At 44.5% G+C, this 27264-nt stretch overlaps 1 long non-coding RNA gene across 1 annotated transcript in view; it reads left to right on the forward strand.

The window, feature by feature from the left end:
* Window positions 1–7232: 7232 nt before the first annotated feature.
* Window positions 7233–27264, forward strand: part of LOC139278315 (uncharacterized) — a 336524-nt gene continuing 316492 nt past the window's right edge. The window contains exon 1 of the long non-coding RNA XR_011596244.1: window positions 7233–7339. This is a non-coding gene — a long non-coding RNA (uncharacterized lncRNA). The remainder of the gene's footprint in view (window positions 7340–27264) is intronic.

Genomic DNA, 27264 nt, shown 5'->3' on the forward strand with positions numbered 1-27264 from the left:
GGCACATACTTGCTTGGCAGGAGATGTAATCCAACAATTGATTCAAGAATTTGCTGAGATTGCAGTTTATTGCCTGTAGCTTTTGGCACCAAACTCCAGATGTGATATAATTTGGGTTACCGTAGCAACTTAACAAATAATGTAACTTTTAATTATACGAGATTTCTTTTGCAAACTGCATGGTTGAAAATTCAATCAAGAACTGTTTAAGTTTTTTCATTTTAAGGCTTCTTGCATTTTTGTTAAATAGATATTTTCTTTCAACTTTAATTCAGTATATTGCTTTTAACCAAAGGAAATTTGTAACCCATCGATTCAGATACCAGTGACAAAAATACATTTTAAGTATGCAAATGAAATAATTTATTTTTTCTATGAGGAGTAAGAATGGCTAGGACCTACTGCAGAATAGTTTCTGTGAGAACAATTTATCTAGAAAGTGCAAGTGCAGGCAGATAAAAGCCTGCGCTTGCAGGTAGAAAAATGCCAGTAGCAATGTGGGTTTCATTAATAGGGACATAGATGACAAGATTGAAGAGGTTTTGATGAATTTATACAAGATAATGGTTAGAGCACTGTGTGCAGTTTTGGGTCCCCCATTATAGAAGAGACATCAGAGCCATAGAAAGCATACAATGTAGATTCACCAGCATGGTGCAAGGCATGGGGAACTACAGTTATGAGGAGAGATTTGAAATACTGAGAATATTTAAACTGTAGCAGAAAAAACTAAAATTATATTAATTAGACATTTTTTTAAAAAAGTTAAGCCTTTTGAAAGGGTGAATAGGAAAACTACTTTCTCTGTTTGGGCTCATAGTCACGAAGGGCTATCAATTTCAAATAGTCACGAAGAAAAGTTGTTTCTCTTGTATGGAGAGTTTTTCCAAGTGCAGAATGCTTTGCTGTACAAAATAATGGAGGCAGAGACTGTTCCATTTTTTTAAGGAGAGAGTAGATAAATTTGTGAAACAGAAAGATACAAGGCTATAAAGAGAGAGCAGAGCAGTGGAATTAGAATTGAATCTTACATTACAGAAGGAGGCCATTCAGCCTGTTGTGCCTGTGCGGATCTTTGAAAGAGCTGTCTAATTTAGTCCCACACGCCAACATTTTCCCCATAAATCCTGCAAATTAGTCCTCTTCAAATACATGTCCAATTGCCTTTGGAAATTTCCTATGGAATCTGATTCCAGCACCCTTTCAGGTAGTGCATTCCAGATCTTAACACCCCGCTGTGAAAAAATGTCTCCTCATTTCCCCTCTCATTCTTTTGTCAATTATTTTAAATTTTTGACCTCTGATTATCGATCCACTTGCTGGAGGAAACATTTTCTCCCCCTCTTGCTCTATCAAAATCCAAATCCATTAGTTTTGGATTTCTCAAGCAAAGAGCTAGCACGGATATGATGGGTCAGAGGACTGTTTCCTGTATAAGCTCCTATGGTTAAATGGTTTTGAATGAACTTAACAGAAATAATATTAAACAGTCTGTTAAATTATGGGAAAAGTACCAGAATTTATAAAGGTTTGTGCGTAAATTAGGAGATGAAGGTATTGAAAGTATGTTGTAAGGCTGCAAATCATGTTTATTTTGTGAACCAAATTAATGAGATGGGAAAGAAATTGATTCATCTATTTGAAGTTTCAGTATGATATTTTTAGGCTGCAATGGATTGCAACATTGCCCTGCCACCTCGGGATCTGACTTCACACCATGCGATCAATACTTCCGCTCAAGAACTTGAAAGCAAACGTTCCGTTTTGATGCTTTCTTCTAGTCTTTATCGTGGAGGAAGCAGGGCTGCAGCTTTTTAAAAATTCGTCACTGGCCAGCATTTATTGTTCATCCCTAATTACCCTGAAGAAGGTGATGGTGAGTTGCCGCCTTGAACCGCTGCAATCTGTGGTGAAGGTTCTCCCACAGTGCTGTTAGGGAGGGAGTTACAGGATTTTGAACCAGTGACGATGAAAGAACGGCGATATGTTTCCAAGTCAGGATGGTGCGTGGCTTGGAGGGGAACATGGAGGTGGTGATGTTCCCATGCGCCTGTTGCCCTTGTCCTTCCAGGTGGTAAAGGTCGCGGGTTTGGGAGGTGCTGCTGCAGAAGCCTTGGCGAGTTGCTGCAGGGCATCAATGGTGGAGGGAGTGAATGTTGAAAGTGGTGGATGGGGTGCCAATCAAATGGGAAGCATTGTCTGGGATGGTGTCAAGATTCTTGAGTGTTGTTGGCGCTGCACTCATCCAGGCGCCATATAAATCCAATTCTTTTTTTTGAATGAGGGATATGCCTGGACATGAGGTTACAGATTGTGGTGGAATACAATTCTGCTGCTGCTGCTGATGTCCCACAGCGCCTCATGGATGCCCAGTTTTGAGCTGCTAGATCTGTTCTGAATCTAACCCACTTAGCACAGTGGTAGTGCCACGCAACGCAATGGAGGGTGTTCGTCTCCACAATGACTGCGCAGTGGTCACTGCTACCAATGCTGTCATGAACAGATGCATCTGCGACAGGTAGATTGATGAGGGCGAGGTCAAGTAAGTTTTTCCTTCGTGTGGGTTCTCTCACCACCTGCTACAGGCCTAGTCTGGCAGCTATGTCCTTCAGGATTCAGTCAGTAGTGGTGCTACCGAGGCACTCTTGCTGATGGACACTGAAGTCCCACAACCAAAGTACATTCTGTGCCCTTGCTACTCTCAGTACTTCTTCCAAGTGATGTTCAACATGGAAGAGTACTGATTCATCAGCTGAGGGAGGGCAGTAGATGGTAATCAGCAGGCGGTTTCCTTGCCCATGCTTAACCTGAAGCCATGGGATTTCATGGGGTCCAGAGTCAATGTTGAGGACTCCCAGGGCCGTTCCCTCCAGACTGTATACCACTGTGCCTCCACCCCTGGTGGGTCTGTCCTGCTGTTGGGACAGGTCATACCCAAGAATGGTGATGGAGGAGTCTGAGACATTGGCTGAAAGGTATGATTCTGTGAGTATGACTATGTCTGGCTGTTGCCTGACTAGTCTGTGGGACAGTTCTCCCAATTTTAGCACAAGTTCCCAGTTTGATTTGTATCATATTTAACTTAAACCAAAGTTTATCTTGAATGACAAGAAATAATTGATGGCGTTGCTTTCCCTTTTTGTGTAATCATATTTAAAAGTTTTAAGCTGCCATCTTGGAGACGGAGATTAAATTGCTATATGAACACTATTGCCTAATATTGCTCACCTATGCACCTGAGGACTGGTCGGATGCAGTGGTGAAGAAAAATGGGCAGTCATTGATGATGCCTAGTTTCCAACCCCCTTGTTTTGGTTCTGGGGTTTTGCCCAAAAGGAGAGAAGGGTACCTATGATTACAGCAGGCACATGCATTAAAATTGAATGGAAGTGAGGGAGGAGAGATGTGGTGGAGCCTCCCAACCTATTTTCCTCTGGGTTAGATGCCCATTTGGAGGAGGACCCGAAGGAGCTGTTATTAGCCTTTGCACCTGGTCCCCTCAGAATTAACAGTCTGAGAGTGGCAGGCAGCAAGGTCATGAAGCCGAAAAAGTAAGTGGCCTTTTTTTTCATACAGGTACTCGTCAGACAATAGCTGGCGGCCTAAATTCGGGTTAGCTTTCTGCACTGGGCCACACTGAGGCGATTCTAATGACTTGAACCTGAAAATCCAGACATGGTCAGGAGAGGAAGATTGGACTCATATATTAAGAGAATGAAGCTGACATTTTGAATAAAGCTTGAAACCATGCCGCAGACGGTCTCCAGAGTGTTTTTTGTTCAAATAGGTGCCAAAGCTTAACATCTTTGAGTCTTCAGAACCTTGTGGAAGAGTTTTGATTTGTGAACCAATCAACTTAATTCATTGCCATCAAACAGAATAATTTATTTAAGGATTAGATTAATTCAAAGTAAGCTTTCTGAAAATGTGATATTAGTCCTTCTGGTGGTAGGGTATAGTGAAACAGAAATAGTACCTGTAGACGATGAATATCTTGGGGATCATTTTAATCTAACCTGCCTAATGGGAAAATAACGGGACCAAATTGGCACCCATTTTACACACCGCTCAATTTTATTTTCTATTGACATCAGTGAGGGACCTCCATGGTTGTTGGATTAGGGTAGCATTTGGTATTTACAGACAGGAGGTGTTTGGTGAGCAATGGCAATGTGTCCATTCAGAAATGGGCCGAGAGAACGGGGTAGGGATCAATGCCTTCTGCTGTCTTCCTTGCTTTAATTTCAATTTGTGCTTCAGTAGCAGTTTGTACTTCACTTGTTCTGTTGGGCCATGTCCCACAGATCATTCATCCACATAGTAGAGCTGCTTGGAGAAGAAGCTGGGTGTACCTGCAAAAATGATAAGGGGTGCCTTGCCTAACTTGCAATAGGACTGATAGGCATAATGTTGGGTCTAGCAGGGTGGAAAGACCAGCTGTGGTAGCCTCCAAGACTTCCTTCCAGAAGGGCTTGAGCCAGGGTAAATGTTTTGGAGCCTCCTTTATGGCCACAATTCTGCTAGCACTGGTCTGAAGGGGCTAGGTGGAATTTTTAGCATTTGGGTAGATTGAGGTATGGAGAGGAGTTATGAGCTGGCCCCATCTCCTAGAAGCCCTTTGCTGTAGAGGACCAATTTAAATAAGGTTTGTTGTGCTCTAGTTTTATGTACCATCTCTGCATCCTGAAGATAGTGTTAGATCTGACTCTAGTGGAAGAAATCTTGTGGGATGGTGTGATGTTTGGGGCATGATTTGGCTATTGTAGAGCAGCTTGCCTCCAGAATAAGGCTCTTGACACAAGTGCCTTCAAGGTATGGCATGACAGTCAATGGAGACAGCCAACAAAGCCTGAGTCACATTTGGTATGGTGCAGGCTTTCTCCTAGGTTGCCAGTGGTACTGTTCGGTGTTACAGAGCTTTAGCTGGTCTTTTCAGTGGCCTGAAAGCTAGAGGGTGCACAATGGATTTGGTTGTACAGCATATAGCTAAATTTCTAACCAGAGGTTTTGGAAGCAAGTCTTGTTTAAACAAAATATCTGTAGCTACATTGCCCAATATTTGTGTCAACATTCAGGAGATGCAGCCTGTTTTCCTTCTTAGATAGCTGCAACTATCACAGACATATCCTTGGGCGTCCCTCTGTCCATTGGAATTGGAAGTTGAGCTTGTCAAGACAGAGCTGCTATTTCGGATTTGGATGGGCACTGTCTAGAACAGTATGTAAGAAGGCATAAAGTATAAGCAAAAAACCCTGCAAACTTTGCTTCAGAGTTTGGAAGCTGTAATTTTAGCACACAGATGAAAACTCTTGGCATTCTAAAAAGTAGTTGAGAATCTGGAACGTATCTGTAATGACTTTCGATTGTGTGATATAATATTTTCGCATTTTTGATGGAAGGAACTAATTTGTTAGAATTGAATGGCTTTCACGAAAAAACAATTGATTGTTTGACTATTTCTCTGTATGTAATTGTAGCGAAGCAGCTGGTCCAGGAGAGTGGGCTGAATCCTGCCCTTCTACTACTGGGACCGTGGGGATAAAATTAAACTTTGGCAGGAGTGTGAAAAGCCGGTAGCGGATCGGCTGCCTGTTCTACACCCTGTCTGATTTTAATTTACATTACTTCAAAAGAAAGGAACTAGGCTGAACGTACAACGAGCAGTTAATTTGCTCCCAAGCATTTTGCGTCCCTGCTGAAGTTGAATTTTATCCCCTAAAATTAGAATCTAACCCAGAATGATTGGTGGTCATCTGCTGGATATGAGGGTACTAAATGAACTGAGCTTAGACCAATTTCAATCCCTTTACAAAATTTTCTATCAAAACATAAAACACTGGAAATATTCAGCAAGGTCAGGCAGCATCTGTGGAGTGAGAAACGGTTAACGATTTAGGTCGACTACCTTTCATCAGAACTGGAAAATATTAGAGAGGTAACAGGTTTTATTTTACAAAATATGCTTATTGTTTAGTAGTAATTGCCAGTAGTCCTCTAATTGACACTTTGTATGGGCTAGACTTTCCCCAAAGCCCTCACCGCCCGATTGCCGCCCAGAAAAGACTGCTAAGCTTCATCAATTAACGCCAGTGAAACTTTCCATTAATGAGGTAAGTAAAACCACCCAGCGAGAAAATGGTTCTTAGACCAAGATTCTCAGCGGTTTTTGGGCGGTTACAGCTGAAACTAGCGAGAACGGGCGGTTCTTAAAATGTTTTTAAAAATTTAATCCGAGGCTGCGGTTGGGCGTAGAGAGGGGGGAAAACTTTTAAAATATTTTTTCACCCTAAAAAAAAATAAAGTTAAAAAACATTCCCAAGACAGTTTTAAAGCTAATCACCATTTTACAATTAAAAAAAATAAAGAACCTTTAACTTACTATCGTGGAGTATTACAAGATACTCAACAGAAGCCTGTTTTGGAGAAAAGAATTGTTTATTATAAACTATTCGATTGAGGGAGAAACAGCTTCTGCACGAGTTCAGTAACTTGGTGACCCAAACCAGCCGTTCTCTCCGAACAATCTTGGGTTACTGTTTTTATACAGTCAAAATACATACAAAATCATGAAGTTCCACGCGGAGGCTTTCCATTTGTTGTTTCCCTGCCACATCACCATCTTTTCACCTGCCTACTATAATTAATTGGTTAATACAATTATATTGACAGCAAACTTCGTTACCTCCACTGTGCGCCGTTTATCTGATAAGTTATGTGCCACATCATTCCTGTGAACTCTTCTTCTCTTGGCCTAACCGCTTTCAACCAATTGGGATGTTTTTCAATCGTCTTTTGTTTCCCGTAATCTCTTACCACCCCATGTGACCTAGCCTTGGAGTGTATTTTTCCCAACTGTCTGCTTTATATTGAGATAAAATTATCTATCTTCCTGAGAGTTCTTTGATCTCAGCTATGACACTTTCTAAGGAGAATTCATTTGCTTTGCTCTTTGTTCTAGCCTTGATAACAGCATACCGATTAATGAGTGCAGAGGTAGCACAGCATTCTGTTCTCAGAGTGTCGATTTCAGTAACACATGTCATTTCTGTCTTTTCTGTAAACCTCGCTTATGGTTTTAACTTTACTTGATTAATTTCCCTCTGATTAATTAGGTTCCCTCTACTAAACATTTTTTTTTCTACACTTACCTTTCTTTGCAGAGTACTCACCTACCGCCCTGTTTCAGGCTGCTTCCCATCGGCGGTTCCCTCGGCGATCTGGACGGGCTTCTGTTGAGGCCAAACTTACGCCCTGGCGCTTCTCTCGGCGGTGCACACGTCCATGTCGACGGTTTTGCTCCCGGCGGTCATTTCGCGATCTGGGTGGTCCCATTCAAAAGGTAAGGGGGAAACTTTCGTTGGGTGGTTTCGCTCAGAAAAACAGCTGTACCCCCGCTGAGAAAACCGCCGAAAATGAAGGCGTAAGTCTCCCCCTATATCCCCCTCCCTTTGATCCACCATTGGTGGCAGAGCCTTCAACCATCTTGACGTTAAAGACCCTAGATAAAAGTACATTGCAAATTTGCCATAAGAACAATTTGGCAAATGGAAAAATAGTGATTGCAGCAGTAGGAATTGATCTTCTGAGATTGCAGTTAGCTGGGTTTCAAAAGTGGGAATATTCCATCGTCCTCAAATTTAATACTGGACAACGACAGACTATTTAACAGTTTGAATATTAATCAAAATTCAGCTTATGAGATTCTCTACATTAACCTTTACATTTTAGCATTAAATGTGTTAACAGCTATGTTTTACCTTTTACTTTGCATGGTAATACTACCTTGTGTGGATTTCTCATCACTGCTCTCATTAAATAGGTGCTGTCATTAATGTGATTGCTGTAAAAATCAATTAAGTTAGGCACTACCTTTTCACTTCATTGGATGTAACTCTTTGGGGAGGGAACCTATCTGATAGCTTAATTTCAGAAATGTTCCTTTTTTACCAACTCCATTTGAGAATGCCAATATGAGGAACAAGTTTAACAGAACCAACAGACCATGCCCAAGCAAAACTCCATTGAAAGACTCAAAATTGTCCAAAGGCACAAGCACTTGCTCTCACTCAAACCAAATCCTAAAACTGTCTCTGAAGGACCAAACTGCTGATATACAAATACTCACTTCTCTCAATTACATCTGCCTCAACCACATTCATGTTCCATTCTGGTTGGATCCAATAAATGGAGATTAGTATGTCTTGTGCTGTCAGCCCATTACCACACCAGAGAGAGTGTTTCAAAAGTATGCTGTTCCAATGGCTGACAAGTCTTGTGCTGATATTTATCTTGGGAGAAGAGTGAAGTGTTTGCACAAGCGGAAATTTATTTCAATCCAGGTATAGTGGGGGCCTAGGTACTTTTGCTGTTTAAGTCGTGAGCCATTTATTTTGTTAAAGTACGACATTTAATTTTTCTTGTTCCTCTTGCTAGATCTTCCTTATACAGTAATCAGGCTTACTATTAATTAGTGTCTGTTGTGTAGAAAAATGTCCCAAAATGCTTCAGAGCAAAATAAGAGTTGGTGCTAAGCTTTTGTGAGATGATTGGAAGAGATGACCAACAGCTTGGTTGAAGAGATGGGTGTTAAGAAGGCTTTTAAAGGTAGGGAGGAAGGTCCTGAAAGTAAGATAAAGGTGGCTGCAGGCTCTGTAACTGATGGAGGAGCTAAGAGATAGGGTGGGGGGTGCAGTTCATTAGGAGACCAGAACTACTGGGTCAGAAGACGTCGCCTAAGACAAGAAGGCTGTAGAGTCAGGATGAGGTGTGGCCATGGAAATGTTTTGTCGATGAGGATAAGGATATGGTGTTCAGAGAGAGATGGGTGTCCTCCTGCAAGAAACACGGAAAGCTAGCATGGTACAGCAAGCAATAAGGAAGGCAAATGGCATGTTGGCCTCTATTGCAAAGGGGTTACATAAGAACATAAGAAATAGGAGTGGGGGTAGGCCATTTGGCCCCTTGAGCTTGCTCTGCTACTCAATGAGATCATGGTTGATTTTCTACCTTAACTCCATTTGCCTGCACTATCCCCATATCCTATATCCTGATTCCCTTAATATCCAAAATCTATTGATCTCTGTCTTGAATATACTCAACAACTGAGCTTCCACAATCCTCTGAGTGAAGAAATTTCTCCTCATTGCAGTCCTAAATGGCCACCCCTTATCCTGAGACTGTGACTCCTGGGTTCTAGATTTCCCAGCCAGGGGAAATATCCTCCCTGTGTCTACCCTGTCAAGCCCTGTAAGAATTGTGTATGGTTCAATGAGATCACCTTTCATTCTTTTAAACTCTAGAGAATATAGGCCTAGTCTACTCAATCCTCATAGGACAATCCCCCATCCCAGGATTCAGTCTGGTGAACTTTCATTGCATTCCCTCAATGCAAGTGTATCCTTCCTTAGGTAAGGAGACCAAAACTGTACACAATACTCCAGGGGTTGGAGTATAAGGGTAAGGAAGTTATGCTACAATTGTTCATGGTCGTGGTAAGACCACACCTGGAGTACTGTGCACAGTTTTGGTCTCCTTATCTCAGGAAGGATATTCTTGCCTTGAAAGGAGTACAACAAAGGTACACTAGATTGATTCCTGGGATGAGAGGGCTGTCTTATGATGAAAGATTGTGTAGAATGGGACTGAACTCTCTGGAGTTTAGAAGAATGAGAGGTGATCTCATTGAAACACAAGATTTTGAAGGGGATTGACAGGGTACATGCTGAGAGGTTGTTTCCCCTGGCTGGAATGTCTAGAACTAGGGGGCATAGTTGCGCGATAAGGATTAAGCCATTTAAGACCGAGATGAAGAGAAAGTTCTTAACTCAGAGGGTTGTGAATCTTTGGAATTCTCTGCCTCAGAGGGCCATGGATGCTGAGTCTTTGAGTATATGCAAGACAGAGATAGATAGATTTTTCGAGTCATGGGGAATCAAGGGATATGGAGATCGGGCAGGAAAGTGGAGTTGAGGTCGATGATCAGCCATGGTCTTATTGAATGGTGGAGCAGGCTCGAGAGGCCATATGGCCTATTCCTGCTCCTATTTCTTATGTTCTTGTGATATGAAATTGTATCCTTTGATAGACAGAAGAGTCAATGTAGGCCAGCAAAGACTGGTAGAGATGAAGGAGTGGGGCTTAGTGGATGACAGATTGTGGTCAGTAGAACAATTTGGAATTAATGGAAGTGGGGATTTCTGACAAGGAGGGAGCTGGCGAAATTAAGTTTAGAAGTGACAAAGACATGGATAAGGGTGTTTTGACAGCAGGACTTTAAGGTAGGTGCAGAGACTAGAACGTCTCAAGCAGTGGTCTTCAGTACATGAAACTCTTTTGAGTTAACCTGCAAAAACATAAAACATGTATCCGTGCCACCCGACCTGGATGACACACACAAGACATTTACAAGGCCCCTTTTTTATTTATTTTTTTGTGTTTTTTTTTTGGGGCACTAAAATCAAATTTTTCCTTTTTCCAGTGCCCCCTATAAAAGGAGAGGGGGACACTAAAAGCACCGGCAATTAAAACAAATTAAACTTTAAAACGTAAAATCAAATTAAAATTTGGTTGCCGGGCGTGATGATGCACTCCAGTCCCTCCGGTGCCCACCTCTCGCGGAAGGCCGCGAGCGTACCGGTGGACACCGCGTGCTCCATCTCCAAGGACACCCTGGATCGGATGTAAGAGCGGAAGAGAGGCAGGCAGTCAGGTTGAACGACCCCCTCGACCGCCCGCTGCCTGGACCGGCTGATGGCACCCTTGGCCGTGCCCAGGAGCAGTCCTACGAGGAGGCCCTCGGACCTACCCGCTCCCCTCCGCACAGGGTGCCCAAAGATCAGGAGAGTGGGACTGAAGTGCAGCCAGAATTTCAGGAGCAGCCCCTTCAAATAGTGGAACAGGGGCTGCAACCTTGTGCATTCAATAAAAACATGGAACACGGACTCCTCCAGACCGCAGAAATTGCAGGCGGCCTGGGAGTCCGTGAACCGGCTTAAAAATTTGTTGCACGGCACTGCTCCGTGCACCACCCTCCAGGCCAAGTCCCCGATGAATAGTGGGAGGACCCCTGCGTAGAGTGCCCTCCATCGGGAACCCCCGCCTCCTCCGGACGGCAAGATGGTACGCCATGGCGTGTCCGGACGGCCGGCGAGGATGGCAAAGTTGAGGGTGTGCAGGAGCAGCCCGTACAGGAAACCCCTCCGCGCGGAACTGAAAGGCACGGAGGGGATTTCCCCGAGGCGGCTCAAGTTGTGAGGCGCCGGCCCCCGAGGGAGGTTCCGGGGTTTGGCGCCGATGAGGAATTCCGTCCGGACGGGGGTCAGTTCGGACGGGATCTCCCCACGTGCTTGAGCCTCCTCGATACACCTAACGGAGTCAGGGCCCAGAGCTGTTTTTAGCGACTCGATGGCATCGGCCGCGCGGCGGACGTTGGCAGAATTTAGGCGCCGCGCCAGCGTGACTGGCGCCATCCAGCCCGCTCCTCCGCCATCGAGCAGGTCCCTGACCCTGGTCACCTCACCAGCCACAGCCCTCTCTTCCGACCGCCACATGAAGCCTCGGCCGTGGAGGTACGGATTCCCGAGCAGCGGTTCCTGCAGGACGGCCGCCACTCCAGCCGGCGGAGAGCTGCGCTTGGTGGAGACTTTGTTCCAGACCCTGATGAGTTCCCTGTAAAAGACAGGCAGCTCCCGGAGGGCGGTCCTGGCACCCCCCAAGTTTCTTCAGTACATGAATCCCAAAAAGTTAGTTTGCAGGTGCAGCAGGTAATCAGGAAGGCGAATGGAATGTTGGCCTTCATTGTGAGAGAGATGGAGTACAAAAGCAGGGAGGTCCTGTTGCAACTGTATAAGGTATTGGTGAGGCCGCACCTGGAGTACTGCGTGCAGTTTTGGCCACCTTACTTAAGGAAGGATATACTAGCTTTGGAGGGGGTACAGAGACAATTCACTAGATTAATTCCGGAGATGATAGATTGAGTAGACTGGGTCTTTACTCGTTGGAGTTCAGAAGGATGAGGTGATCTTATAGAAACATTTAAAATAATGAAAAGGATAGACAAGATAGAGGCAGAGAGGTTGTTTCCAATGGTCGGGGCGACTAGAACTAGGGGGCACAGCCTCAAAATACGGGGTAGCCAATTTAAAACTGAGTTGAGAAGGAATTTCTTCTCCCAGAGGATTGTGAATCTGTGGAATTCTCTGCCCAAGGAAGCAGTTGAGGCTAGCTCATTGAATGTATTCAAGTCACAGATAGATAGATTTTTAATCAATAAAGGAATTAAGGGTTACGGGGAGCGGGCGCGTAAGTGGAGCTGAGTCCACGGCCAGATCAGCCATGATCTTGTTGAATGGCGGAGCAGGCTCGAGGGGCTAGATGGCCTACTCCTGTTCCTAATTCTTATGTTCTTATGTACCTGTCTGCTCCGAGGTATATTGGACAGGCTATTAAATGTCTCTCCTTTCCTCTGGGGGAGGAAGCTGGCCTCCTTAAGATACTCAAAACTTGCCATGTAAGGAATGATGGATGTAAACTTGTGTCTCAACATTCCTTGTGGATTGAATTGAACCATTGTGCACTAAGCTGCCAACTCATTGAACCATAACTTTTTCTATCTCATTGTTTGCCAATTTACTCCTTTCTGGGTAATGATTCCACTGATGCCTGTACCCTGTCGTACCTTACCTGTGTGATCATTCTATACGTGTGAAGTCATAAAGTTGTACATTGTTATGCAATTCAATATATGGAGCATCAACACTGACCAGAATCCTGTCCTCAAGACATACATGCTCATATCTTGCAGGAGTCACTGGAGAGTGATTAGGAGTGGGAACTCTCCCGAACACAGATCCTGAGGCTAATTCTGTGCCTGTTTAGTTGCTTGGCTGAGAGCTTAGTCAGTATAGATTGTGATCAAACCTGGGAGCTTATTAGGTTATGTGGCTAACCAGCTGAGCTATCTGGAGAACGAATGCGGACTTTAAAAATATATACGCACATATGTCTTCAAAATAAAACATGATTATTATAATAATAAAATGGTTTATTCCAGAGTTATAGATATCATTCTATGTCATCATAATTGGTTTAATAACAATATTTCAGAGAGAAGACTATCTTAGCTACACAGTTGATATCCAATTTCTTTCCTGTAAAATATTACTGTAATTTATAAAATATTACAATTATGACTCCTTTTAGATACCAGGAACTTCTCTATTCTCTTTAGACACCAGTTAAATTCTAAAGGGGCAAGGTGTGTTAGAAAGACAAGCCTGAAGGCTCTGTAACTCAATGCAAGGAGTATTCGGAATAAAGTGGATGAATTAACTTGCGCAGATAGCAGTTAACGGTCATGATGTAATTGGCATCAGGGAGACATGGCTCCAGGGTGACCAAGGCTGGAAACTCAACATCCAGGGGTATTCAACCTTTAGGAAGGTTAGACAGAAAGAAAAAGGAGGCGGGGTGGCATTGCTGGTTAAAGAGGAAATTAATGCAATAGTAAGAAAGGTCATTAGCTTGGATGATGTGGAATCGGTATAGGTGGAGCTACGGAATACCAAAGGGCAGAAAATGCTAGTGGGAGTTGTGTACAGAGCACCAAACAGTAGTAGTGAGGTTGGGGACAGCATTAAACACAAAATTAGGGGTGCATACTATAAAGGTACAGCAGTTATCATGGGTGACTTTAATCTACATATTGATTGGGCTAACCAAACTGGTAGCAATGCGGTGGAGGAGGATTTCCTGGAGTGTTTTCTAGACCAATATGTCAAGGAACCAACTAGGGAGCTGGCCATCCTAGACTGGGTGATGTGAAATGAGAAAGGCCTAATTAGCAATCTTGTTGTGGGAGGCCCCTTGGGGAAGAATGACCATAACATGGTAAAATTCTATATTAAGATGGAGAGTGACAACAGTGAATTCAGAAACTAGGGTCCTGAACTTAAGGAAAGGTAACTTCGATGGTTTGAGGCATGAATTGGCTAGAATAGACTGGCAAATGATACTTAAAAGGTTGACGGTGGATAGGCAATGGCAAACATTTAAAGATCACATGGATGAACTTCAGCAATTGTACATCCCTGTCTGGAGTAAAAATAAAACGGGGAAGGTGGCTCAACCATGGCTAACAAGGGAAATTAAGGATAGTGTTAAATCCAAGGAAGAGGCATATAAATTGACCAGAAAAAGCAACAAACCTGAGGACTGGGAGAAATTTATAATTCAGCAGAGGAGGACAAAGGGTTTAATTAAGAGGGGGGAAATAGAGCACGAGAAGAAGCTTGCCGATAACATAAAAACTGACTGCAAAAGCTTCTGTAGATATATGAAGAGAAAAAGATTAGTGAAGACAAATGTAGGTCTCTTGCAGTCGGATTCAGGAGAATTTATAATGGGGAACAAAGAAATGGCAGACCAATTGAACAAATACTTTGGTTCTGTCTTCACGAAGGAAGATACAAATAACCTTCCGGAAGTAATGGGGACCGAGGGTCTAGTGAGAAGGAGGAACTGAAGGATATCCTTATTAGGTGGGAAATTGTGTTAGGGAAATTGATGGGATTGAAGGCCGATAAATCCCCGGGGCCTGATAGTCTGCATCCCAGAATACTTAAGGACGTGGCCCTAGAAATAGTGGACGCATTGGTGATCATTTTCCAACAGTCTGATCGACTCTGGATCATTCCCTATGGACTGGAGGGTAGCTAATGTAACAACACTTTTTAAAAAGGGAGGGAGAGAGAAAACAGGTAATTATAGACCAGTTAGCCTAACATCAGTAGTGGGGAAAATGTTAGAATCAATTATTAAGGATGAAATAGCAGCGCATTTGGAAAGCAGTGACAGGATCGGTCCAAGTCAGCATGGATTTATGAAGGGGAAATCATGCTTGACAAACCTTCTGGAATTTTTTGAGGATGTAACTAGTAGAGTGGACAAGGGAGAACCAGTGGATGTGGTGTATTTGGACTTTCAAAAGGCTTTTGACAAGGTCGCACACAAGAGATTGGTGTGCAAAATCAAAGCACGTGGTATTGGGGATAATATACTGATGTGGATAGAGAACTGGTTGGTAGACAGGAAGCAGAGAGTCGGGATAAACGGGTCCTTTTCAAAATGGAAGGCAGTGACTAGTGCAGTGCCGCAGGACCCCAGCTTGCAGTATCTAGTCTGACTCCTTATCCAAGACATAACAGTAATATCTCCAAGTTTGCAGATGACACTAAACTGGTTGGCAGTGTGAGCTGTGAGCGGGATGCTAAGAGGCTGCAGGGTGACTTGGACAGGTTAGGTGAGTGGGCAAATGCATGGCACATGCAGTATAATGTGGATAAATATGAGGTTATCCACCTTGTGGGCAAAAATGTGAAGACAGAATATTATCTGAATGGCGGCAGATTAGGAAAAGGGGAGGTGCAATGAGACCTCGGTGTCATGGTTCGTCAGTCATTGAAAGTTGGCATACAGGTACAGCAGGTGGTGAAGAAGGCAAATGGTATGTTGACCTTTATAGCTAGGGGATTTGAGTATAGGAGCAGGGAGGTCTTTCTGCAGTTGTACAGGGCCTTGGTGAGGCCTCACCTGGAATATTGTGTCCAGTTTTGGTCTCCTAATCTGAGGAAGGACGTTCTTGCTATTGATGGAGTGCAGCGAAGGTTCACCAGACTGACTCCTGGGATGGCTGGACTGACATATGAGGAGAGACTGGATCAACTGGGCCTTTATACATTGTAGTTTAGAAGGATGAGAGGGGATCTCATAGAAACATATAAGATTCTGATGGGACAGGACAGGTTAGATGCAGATAGAATGTTCCCGATGTTGGGGAAGTCCAGAACCAGGGGACACAGTCTTAGGATAAGGGATAGGCCATTTAGGACTGAGATGAGGAGAAACTTCTTCACTCAGAGAGTTGTTAACCTGTGGAATTCCCTACCGCAGAGAGTTGTTGATGTCAGTTCATTGGATATATTCAAGAGGGAGTTAGATATAGCCCTTACGGCTAAGGGGATCAAGGGGTATGGAGAGAAAGCAGGAAAGGGGTACTGAGGTGAATGATCAGCCATGATCTTATTGAATGGTGGTGCAGGCTTGAAGGGCCGAATGGCCTACTCCTGCACCTATTTTCTAGGCTTCTATGTTTCTAAAGTTTCCTGTTCTAGTACCTGACGAGCAATTTGTTCCGTATCTAATCATAATTTTCCTGAAGAAACTTTTGTCGAAATTGCCTATTCATCTGTTTTCCTTAATCTTTCTCTCCTTGTTCTGGAATTCTGCATGAAAACATATCAAATCTTGACCTTGACGATACTTTTCAGGTCTCTACTTAGTCTTTTGTTTTTGAGAGGAAAGTCCTTTGTACAAATTGCCCTTCACCGTTCAGTCCATTACGTCCTGGTATTAATCTTCTTGTCTTCTGCTGCATCCTCTCCAATAATGTAATTATGAAGTAGGGGAATAGGAACTGGCCCATTACAGTCTAAACTGAAACTCAACATTGGTGTAATTGACATGCATTTTCAGCCTTTGGCAGAATAGCTGGCTTCAAGGGAATAAAAGCATCGATGCTAATTTCAACAAAGTTACAACATAACTTAAGCAGTCACAGCTTTGGAAGGGGGATGCTGGATTTAGATGGAAATGGTGCATCTAACTAGTAGGGCAACATTATTGTTATACAGGGAGTGGAAACAAATGGCAAGTATCAAACTCCTGGGGGAAAATGGAAAGGATCATTTATTTATGCTGGGTGCAGACTGCCTCCATTTCTGCATTAGCTTAGTGGGAGGTGCCCATGTTTTTTTAATTCACTCTGCCCTCCTCTCAATAGACATTATTATATTTTGCAAGAGCAAAATGTTCCAAGTCAATGTTGGAAAAAAGGATTTAAACAGCAAGTGTGATTGGCCTCTAGGAGAATCAAGAGTACATTTTATGCTGACATACTCGAGACACAGCTTTGTGAAAGGGAGTGCATGTCAAGAATTCGGGTATGAATTCAGCATGTCCAATTCACAGCCTGCACAATTTTCCATTCATTATATGGATGGAAAATTATGTTGGCCATGAATCAGGATTATGGATCTCCATGTCCAAATTCCCAATGTGCCCTCCTGTCTCGTGAAGCTCTGTATTAGGAGCGCTAATTTACAAATTTATTCTGGATTTTTGGGATCCAATTTCTTTATCAGTTTTTCCTTGTTCTTAAACACTAAAAATAAAACATTGGCAAACTAAAGTAATGTTTTTTATTCTGAGAATAACCTAAATATTTGAATACTCATAGGAACATTCTAGCAAAAGTGCCATTATGGGCAACATTTGTGATAAATTAGATCTTTTGTTTCAGATTTGTATCTGCTGTAAATAGCTACTCTGATTCAGTGGTTCAGTCAATTCCTTACGTGGTCTGGTCGCCTGCAACGAATGGATGGACAGATTAATGCTTAGGTCCCACCAAATATGGGGTCTCTGCCCAAGGCTCTGTGCAAATATGTTTCATTTCCTTCATTACTAATGCAGTGTGTAAACATTCTATGAGCATTTACTATTTGTATTTTAATGGAACGGGAGGGGTTTTGTGTGTGGAGCGTGCGAATGGTCCCTGAATGTTCTTGGAGCCCAGGGTCCCAAAAATTTTTAATGTAGCTCTGATATTTGTGAAATTGACTCCCACTGTCCTATATCTACTCCCAAAGTAGCAGGACTTGGGAATATAACAGTGAAACTCCCTGGTGTTCTAGATTGGATCTCCTCCTCATACATGTGTGCTCTGTCAATCTCTCTGAAGGCCATCCAAGTTAACAATGGGCGACATTGATACAAGTACGGAATGTGAGCACTAGCCCATCTACCTTAACAGCATAATCTATCTGAACCCAGTCCTACCACCCAAAATTTTCTGACATGGGTGCCATTTACTCCTAAATGTTTAGAAATTGGTGCAGAGCTCCAGAGGTTTGCTGATTGCATGCAATTTTCTATGGTTAGCTTATTATCATAATTATCCATAATTCCATTTGGGGTAAATTTGGATGTGTGGAAGGAAGTGACCTAGGAGTTGGACCAGACAATTGAAGGGTAGGTGAAATTTTAATTAATACAGACATTTAGAGGAAGTGGGAAAACTAGGACCAAAACTCTTGCAGCTTAGGGAAGGCCGAAAAGACATTTAAACCCATGGCTGAATGGGTTGAGGGCTAAGAAATGAACAGGGAAAAAATGAAGTGAAAGGTAACCCAATGTACAGGCATGCGTCAGGAGGCAAGTGATGAAGCAGTCCAGCACCTGATTTTCTGTTTGAGGATGGTGAGGTGTCGATGATACTGCATGAGATAGTTGTGCGGAGGATGGCTGTGTTTTCCACCGCAGGGCACTATCCCCATAGTTCAAACTTGCAGCATATCTGGAAGGGGGGATGGGATACAGGGTCGAGTCACAGCTAACTTACTATCACTGGCTGTGCTAGTCCTGTGCTGCATGTTAGATGCAAGGTGTCCTTGCATTGGATGGGACATCGCTGTATCTGGCTGCCTCCTGATCTGGAGTCTCCACAGTCATTGCCGGGAAGCATGTCCAGGCCTGCAGATATAGTTGGGGACACTTTGGCAATCAGGCTTTGTTGCTCTTGAAAACCTGGAATTTGTTTTTTCATGCAGTATCACTTAAAGCATATTATACTGTGATTTGAGGTATTTCTGAATAACCATTATTGTTAGCCAAGTCATCTGCAAGAAGCTCAGATAGAGGGCGATGCCTGTGAATGGTACACTTGTAGTGCTATTGGTGGTGAGGGGAGGAAGCAGCAAAGGCTCATTCATGACAACAGAAAGAGAAAACAATGAAGGGCCATAAAACTGTTAACTGCATCTTTTTGCTTAGGCCTTTAAATGAACTTGGGTTGTGTAAGGGTTTCTGATACTAGTCCCTTGTTACACACAGTTCTTTGGCTTCAGGATTTATAAGAACAAAATAGGGTTTTGGCTCAACTGTAGACTCGTTCGTTTATTAAACATACACACAATTACCTCCCCAGTATCAATCCCTACGATTTAGATTAGAATAACAAAACTCAAAATACAAACCACTGCACAAGGGTAATTTGCATTGACACAATATGACACAGTTAAACCCATTCAACTGTTACATATAAAATTCAGATTAAATTAAGGCGGAGATAGACAGATTTTTGAGCAATAAGGGAGTAAAGAGTTATGGCGAGCAGGCAGGGAAGTGGAGGTGAGTACACGATCAGATCAGCCATGATCTTATTGAATGGCGGAGCAGGCTTGAGGGGCCAAATGGCCTACTTCTGCTGCTATTTCTTATGTTCTTAAAACCCTTTTTATGATTGACTGAAACATACAATCACCCACTCTTCGGTTGTTTTCTGATGTTGATTGTAGGCCTGAACCGTAGTTACCAGCTTGCGTCCTTCTTGTCGACTGTCCAAACACTCTTCCCTCTTCGAAGTGGCTCTTCTTTATACAAAATCCAACTTGCAATATCTTGAAACAGATTTCCTGTTGCCCTCATGTGAACATGATGGCAGTATTAAATGTAGAAATACTCTTGATGCTAATTGACCCTCGTTTAGGGTCATTGTCGATGATTACCTTGACCACAGCCTGTCTGTATGATTGGTCTTTCTGACAATGCAACCTTCCCAAGGTGACTGCATGTGCAGATGTTGATTTCTAGTAGCATTCGTATTCAAATGGATCATGGATCCGGCCAATTGTCTGGGCCTACACTGATACCAGCCTGTCTGGGGCCATGGTCCGCAGTACAGTCTTTTAACAATGCAACCCCTGAAGGTAAATGAACGTGTGAATATTCTTGTATCTTTTCCAGACAGAAAACATTCCTATAGCAATCTGTGCCATTGTGGATTGTCCAGTCTTTTGAGAGTTTGTGGTTTTCAGCTGCAATTTCTGAATTAACCCCTTACTGTCCAGTTTCTTTTACGGGCTGTAATGCAGTTCTGAATTTTTATAGTTCATAGTCCAATTTTTACCATTGTGGGGCGGGGGGGGCAGAGGGAGGAATGGATCCTACAGTTGACAGCTGATCCGGTAACACCCCTGGATACCCAGATTTCATTTGGTGCAAACATCGCGCAAGAGAAAAAGCATGCAGGAGGAAATTATGTAATTCCCTGATTTCTGTATTAAAATGAGCTCCCATATGTTTCAGATTGGAGTTTCCTTTCCCAGTTTTCTGGCCCAGATATGCATGTGCAACACGCAGTCTGTAAACTGGATGAACCTGATTATAAAATCTAGGCTATGGTCTTTATAATTTAAGTTTTACAAAGGTTATAGCTACATAAGAAAATTCAAGGATTGGAAAAGGCCACTCAGCTTATCATCTAACTGCATTTTTAACTCTTCTGTTTCATCATACGCAGTCCCACGAATCGAGGATGACTTGCTTCCACGTCAAAAATTTCACAGGTGTTTCAATGATGGACCTAAAATTCCAGGTCCGAATTGTTGTGTATCTGTAAAGCATGCACTCCCATGTTCCGCCACCAGGGAGTGTATCCCCTGAAGTCCCAAGGAATCCGAGCATCCCTTAGGAGCACTGTATATAAGCCGGCCCCTAACGCCTGTTCCACACTCTGGAGTGTCTTAATAAAGACTGAGGTCACTGTTACTTTAACCTCCCTGTATGCAGTCTTATCTGTGTTAGGAACACAATAACTGGCGATGATTATACGAATCCAACGCAAAGATGCAGCAAACTGTGGCCATCCTGGAGAAGTTCTTGGAGGGTGAGGACTGGGAAGCCTATGTTGAACGGCTAGACCAGTAATTTGTAGCCAATGAGCTGGATGGAGAAGGAAGCGCTGCAAAAAGGAGCTGCTCCTCACGGTCTGTGGGGCACCGACCTACAGCCTCATGAAGAATCTTCTGGCTCCGGTGAAACCCACAGATAAGTCATATGAGGAGCTGTGTACACTGGTTCGGGAGCATCTTAACCTGAGGGAGAGCGTGCTGATGGCGAGGTATCAGTTCTACATGTGCCAGCGATCTGAAGGTCAGGAAGTGGCAAGCTATGTCGCCGAGCTAAGGCGACATGCAGGACAATGTGAGTTTGATGGCTACCTGGAGCAAATGCTCAGAGACTTTTTTGTACTGGGCATTGGCCATGAGACCATCCTACGAAAACTTTTGACTGCAGAGACACCGACCCTCAGTAAGGCCATTGCGATAGCACAGGCGTTTATGTCCACCAGTGATAACACCAAACAAATCTCTCAGCACACAAGTGCTAGCAATGTTCATAAAGTAACTGGAACTGTGCTTGCGAGCAGAAATGTACAGGGCAGAAACCACGAATCTGCAACTGCCAGCAGGCCTCAGGTGACCCAGATGACTCAGAGTCTGCAACAAAGGATGAATGCAAGGTAATTCGCAACTTGTTGGTGTTGTGGAGGCTTCCATTCAGCCTATTCATACTGCTTCAAAGGGTATATTTGCAAGAGTAGTGGAACAATGGGGCACCTCCAACGAGCTTACAGACGAGCTGCAAGCTCTGCAAAACCTGCTAACCACCACGTGGCAGAGGAAGATCAGTCCATGGTGGATCAAAGCAATTTCGAGCCTCAGAGAGAGGAGGCAGATGCTGAAGTACATGGGGTGCACACATTTTCGACGAAATGTCCACCTTTAATGCTAAATGAAAAATTGAATGGCTTACCCGTAGCCATGGAACTGGACACTGGCGCCAGCCAATCCATCATGAGTAAAAAGATGTTTGATTGTGATGCAACAAGGCACTCAGACCAGCCCTGACGCCATCCACACGAAACTGAGAACGTACACCAAAGAGCTTATCACTGTCCTGGGCAGCGCCATGGTCAAGGTCACCTACGAGGGCACGGTGCACGAACTGCCACTCTGGATTGTCCCAGGCGATGGCCCCACACTGCTTGGAAGGAGCTGGCTGGGCAAAATCTGGTGGAACTGGGGTGACATCTGAGCGTTATCACATGTCGATAACATAGAAACATAGAAAATAGGTGCAGGAGTAGGCCATTCGGCCCTTCTAGCCTGCACCGCCATTCAATGAGTTCATGGCTGAACATGCAACTTCAGTACCCCATTCCTGCTTTCTCACCATACCCCTTGATTCCCCTAGTAGTAAGGACTTCATCTAACTCCTTTTTGAATATATTTAGTGAATTGGCCTCAACAACTTTCTGTGGTAGAGAATTCCACAGGTTCACCACTCTCTGGGTGAAGAAATTCCTCCTCATCTCGGTCCTAAATGGCTTCCCCCTTATCCTTAGACTGTGTCCCCTGGTTCTGGACTTCCCCAACATTGGGAACATTCTTCCTGCATCTAACCTGTCTAACCCCGTCAGAATTTTAAACGTTTCTATGAGATCCCCTCTCATTCTTCTGAACTCCAGTGAATACAAACCCAGTTGATCCAGTCTTTCTTGATAGGTCAGTCCCGCCATCCCGGGAATCAGTCTGGTGAACCTTCGCTGCACTCCCTCAATAGCAAGAATGTCCTTCCTCAGGTTAGGAGACCAAAACTGTACACAATACTCCAGGTGTGGCCTCACCAAGGCCCTGTAAAATTGTAGCAACACCTCCCTGTCCTTGTACTCAAATCCCCTCGCTATGAAGGCCAACATGCCATTTGCTTTCTTAACCGCCTGCTGTACCTGCATGCCAACCTTCAATGACTGATGTACCATGACACCCAGGTCTCTTTGCACCTCCCCTTTTCCTAATCTGTCACCATTCAGATAATAGTCTGTCTCTCTGTTTTTACCACCAAAGTGGATAACCTCACATTTATCCACATTATACTTCATCTGCCATGCATTTGCCCACTCACCTAACCTATCCAAGTCGCTCTGCAGCCTCATAGAATCCTCCTTGCAGCTCACATTGCCACCCAACTTAGTGTCATCCGCAAATTTAGAGATACTACATTTAATCCCCTCGTCTAAATCATTAATGTACAGTGTAAACAGCTGTGGCCCCAGCACAGAACCTTGCGGTACCCCACTAGTCACTGCCTGCCATTCTGAAAAGTCCCCATTTACTCCTACTCTTTGCTTCCTGTCTGACAACCAGTTCTCAATCCATGTCAGCACACTACCCCCAATCCCATGTGCTTTAACTTTGCACATTAATCTCTTGTGTGGGACCTTGTCGAAAGCCTTCTGAAAGTCCAAATATACCACATCAACTGGTTCTCCCTTGTCCACTCTACTGGAAACATCCTCAAAAAATTCCAGAAGATTTGTCAAGCATGATTTCCCTTTCACAAATCCATGCTGACTTGGACCTATCATATTACCTCTTTCCAAATGCAATGCTATGACATCCTTAATAATTGATTCCATCATTTTACCCACTACCGATGTCAGGCTGACCGGTCTGAAATTACCTGTTTTCTCTCTCCCTCCTTTTTTAAAAAGTGGGGTTACATTGGCTACCCTCCACTCCATAGGAACTGATCCAGAGTCAATGGAATGTTGGAAAATGACTGTCAATGCATCCACTATTTCCAAGGCCACCTCCTTAAGTACTCTGGGATGCAGTCCATCAGGCCCTGGGGATTTATTGGCCTTCAATCCCATCAATTTCCCCAACACAATTTCCCGACTAATAAGGATTTCCCTCAGTTCCTCCTCCTTACTAGATCCTCCGACCCCTTTTATATCCGGAAGGTTGTTTGTGTCCTCCTCAGTGAATACCGAACCAAAGTACTTGTTCAATTGGTCCGCCATTTCTTTGTTCCCCATTATGACTTCCCCTGATTCTGACTGCAGGGGACCTACGTTTGTCTTTACTAACCTTTTTCTCTTTACATATCTATAGAAACTTTTGCAATCCGTCTTAATGTTCCCTGCAAGCTTCTTCTCGTACTCCATTTTCCCTGCCCTAATCAAACCCTTTGTCCTCCTCTGCTGAGTTCTAAATTTCTCCCAGTCCCCGGGTTCGCTGCTATTTCTGGCCAATTTGTATGCCACTTCCTTGGCTTTAATGCTATCCCTGATTTCCCTTGATAGCCACGGTTGAGCCACCTTCCCTTTTTTATTTTTACGACAGACAGGAATGTACAATTGTTGTAGTTCATCCATGCGATCTCTAAATGTCTGCCATTGCCCATCCACAGTCAACCCCTTCAGTATCATTCGCCAATCTATCCTAGCCAATTCACGCCTCATACCTTCAAAGTTACCCTTCTTTAAGTTCTGGACCATGGTCTCTGAATTAACTGTTTCATTCTCCATCCTAATGCAGAATTCCACCATATTATGGTCACTCTTCCCCAAGGGGCCTCGCACAACGAGATTGCTAATTAATCCTCTCTCATTACACAACACCCAGTCTAAGATGGCCTACCCCCTAGTTGGTTCCTCGACATATTGGTCTAAAAAACCATCCCTTATGCACTCCAGGAAATCCTCCTCTACCGTATTGCTTCCAGTTTGGTTAACCCAATCTATGTGCATATTAAAGTCACCCATTATAACTGCTGCACCTTTATTGCACGCACCCCTAATTTCATGTTTGATGCCCTCCCCAACATCACTACTACTGTTTGGAGGTCTGTACACAACTCCCACTAACGTTTTTTGTCCTTTGGTATTCTGCAGCTCTACCCATATAGATTCCACATCATCCAAGCTAATGTTCTTCCGAACTATTGCCTTAATTTGCTCCTTAACCAGCAATGCTACCCCACCTCCTTTTCCTTTTATTCTATCTTTCCTGAATGTTGAATACCCCTGGATGTTGAGTTCCCAGCCCTGATCATCCTGGAGCCACGTCTCCGTAATCCCAATCACATCATATTTGTTAACATCTATTTGCACAGTTAATTCATCCACTTTATTGCGGATACTCCTTGCATTAAGACACAAAGCCTTCAGGCTTGTTCTTTTAACACCCTTTGTCCTTTTAGAATTTTGCTGTACAGTGGCCCTTTTTGTTCTTTGCCTTGGGTTTCTCTGCTCTCCACTTTTCCTCATCTCCTTTCTGTCTTTTGCTTTTGCCTCCTTTTTGTTTCCCTCTGTCTCCCTGCATTGGTTCCCATCCCCCTGCCATATTAGTTTAACTCCTCCCCAACAGCACTAGCAAACACTCCCCCGAGGACATTGGTTCCGATTCTGCCCAGGTGCAGACCGTCCGGATTGTACTGGTCCCACCTCCCCCAGAACCGGTTCCAATGCCCAGGAATTTGAATCCCTCCCTGCTGCACCATTGCTCAAGCCACGTATTCATCTGAGCTATCCTGCGATTCCTACTCTGACTAGCACGTGGCACTGGTAGCAATCCCGAGATTACTACTTTTGAGGTCCTACTTTTTAATTTAGCTCCTAGCTCCTTAAATTCGTTTCGTAGGACCTCATCCCTTTTTTTACCTATGTCGTTGGTACCAATGTGCACCACGACAACTGACTGTTCTCCCTCCCTTTTTAGAATGTCCTGCACCCGCTCCGAGACATCCTTGACCCTTGCACCAGGGAGGCAACATACCATCCTGGAGTCTCGGTTGCGTTCGCAGAAACGCCTATCTATTCCCCTCACCATTGAATCCCCAATCACTATTGCTTTCCCATTCTTTTTCCTGCCCTCCTGTGCAGCAGAGCCAGCCATGGTGCCATGAACTTGGCTGCTGCTGCCCTCCCCTGATGAGTCATCCCCCTCAACAGTACCCAAAGCAGTGTATCTGTTTTGCAGGGGGATGACCACAGGGGACTCCTGCACTACCTTCCTTGCACTGCTCTTCCTGTTGGTCTTCCATTCCCTATCTGGCTGTCGACCCTTTCCCTGCGGTACATGTGATACTCACGTCATTCTCAGCATCGTGGATGCTCCAGATTGAATCCACCCTCAGCTCCAACTCCGCAACGCGGACCGTCAGGAGCTTGAGGTGGACACACTTCCTGCAAATATAGTCGTCAGGGACACTGATGTCGTCCCTGAGTTCCCACATGGTACAGGAGGAGCATAACACCCGACCGAGCTCTCCTGCCATGACTTAACCCTTAGATACACTTAAATTGGCAACAACAATGTTAAAAGTTACTCACTGATATAGAAGAGAAAAAAGAAAAACTACTCACCAATCACCAGCCAATCACTTACCCTCTTGGCTGTGACGTCACCTTTTGATTTCTTTCTACTTCTTTTTTGCCTTCTCCCTGTAGCTGCACAAGTACGCCTTTTATAGGCCTCTCCACGCACCCCCTCGACGCTGCTCCCGACTGCCGCCGACGCTGGCCCCGGACTCCCTGCTGTGCCTTTTATAGGCCTCTCCACGCACCTCCTCGACGCTGCTCCCGACTGCCGCCGACGCTGGCCCCGGACTCCCTGCTGTGCCTTTTATAGGCCTCTCCACGCACCTCCTCGACGCTGCTCCCGACTGCCGCCGACGCTGGGCCCCGGACTCCCTGCTGTGCCTTTTATAGGCCTCTCCACGCACCTCCTCGACGCTGCTCCCGACTGCCGCCGACGCTGGCCCCGGACTCCCTGCTGTGCCTTTTATAGGCCTCACCACGCACCTCCTCGACGCTGCTCCCGACTGCCGCCGACGCTCATTTACCCTTGTTGTGAACAAATTTCCTTCCCTTTTTGAGCCAAGCATTGGAAACTTTTCCAGGGCGAAGGTGCAGATCCACTTGGTCCCAGAGGCACGACCCATTCACCATAAGGCGCGAGCGGTACCTCACATGATGAGGGAGAGAGTGGAAATCGAGCTGGACAGGCTGCAACACGAGGGCATCATCTCCCCAGTGGAATTCAGCGAGTGGGCCAGCCCGATTGTTCCAGTGCTCAAAAATGATGGCACGATCAGGATTTGCGGCGATTATAAAGTAACTATTAATCATTTCTCACTACAGGACCAATACCCGCTACCTAAGGCAGACGACCTATTTGCGACGCTGGCAGGGGGCAAGACGATCACCAAGCTTGACCTGACTTCGGCCTACATGACGCAGGAGGTGGAGGAGTCTTCGAAGGGCCTCACCTTCATCAACACGCACAAGGGACTGTTCATCTACAACAAATGCCCGTTTGGAATTCGGTCGGCTGCAGCAATTTTCCAGAGACACATGGAGAGCCTACTCAAGTCGGTACCATGCATGGTGGTTTTTCAGGACGACATATTGGTCATGGGTCGGGACACCGCCGAGCACCTACAAAACCTGGAGGAGGTCCTCCACTGACTGGATCGCTTTGGGCTGCGGATGCAGAGGTCAAAATGCGTCTTCATGGC

This window comes from Pristiophorus japonicus, chromosome 13 (genome assembly GCF_044704955.1).
Source record: "Pristiophorus japonicus isolate sPriJap1 chromosome 13, sPriJap1.hap1, whole genome shotgun sequence".
Lineage (NCBI taxonomy): Eukaryota > Metazoa > Chordata > Chondrichthyes > Pristiophoridae > Pristiophorus > Pristiophorus japonicus.